Source organism: Cyphellophora europaea (assembly GCF_000365145.1).
Source record: "Cyphellophora europaea CBS 101466 unplaced genomic scaffold supercont1.15, whole genome shotgun sequence".
NCBI lineage: Eukaryota > Fungi > Ascomycota > Eurotiomycetes > Chaetothyriales > Cyphellophoraceae > Cyphellophora > Cyphellophora europaea.
Window position 1 is genome coordinate 192,995 of NW_008481803.1, and position 765 is coordinate 193,759.

The following is a 765-nucleotide window of genomic DNA, read 5'->3' on the forward strand; positions in this document are numbered from 1 at the left end:
CTGATCTCCATCACTTGCATAAACAGCTCTTCCGCCTCCCTCCATCGCCCTTGATTCCCAAAGGTCGACGCCAGATTGTTCATGCTGGTCAGCGTGGAGGGATGCTCCTCCCCCAGCACCCTCACACTGATCTCCATCACTTCCACAAGCAGCTCTTGCGCCTCCTTCCATCGCCCTTGATTCCGGTAGGTCGACGCCAGATTGTTCATGCTGGTCAGCGTGGAGGGATGCTCTCCCCCAAGCACCGTCTTTCTAATGTCCATCACTTGCACAAGCAGCTCTTCCGCCTCCTTCCATCGCCCTTGATTCCCAAAGGTCGACGCCAGATTGTTCATGCTGGTCAGCGTGACGGAATGCTCTTTCCCCAGCACCCTCATACTAATCTCCATCACTTGCATAAACAGCTCTTCCGCCTCCTTCCATCGCCCTTGATTCCGGTAGGTCGACGCCAGGTTGTTCATGATGCCCAGCGTGGAGGGATGCTCCTCCCCCAGCAACCTCTTTCTGATCTCCATCACTTGCACCTCCAGCTGTTCCGCCTCCTTCCATCGCCCTTGGTTTCCAAAGGTCAGCGCCAGATTGTTCATGCTGGTCAGCGTATCAGGATGCTCCTCCCCCAGCACCCTCACACTGATCTCCATCACTTGCATAAACAGCTCTTCCGCCTCCTTCCATCGCCCTTGATTCCCAAAGGTCGACGCCAGATTGTTCATGCTGGTCAGCGTATCAGGATGCTCCTCCCCCAGCACCCTCACACTGATCTCC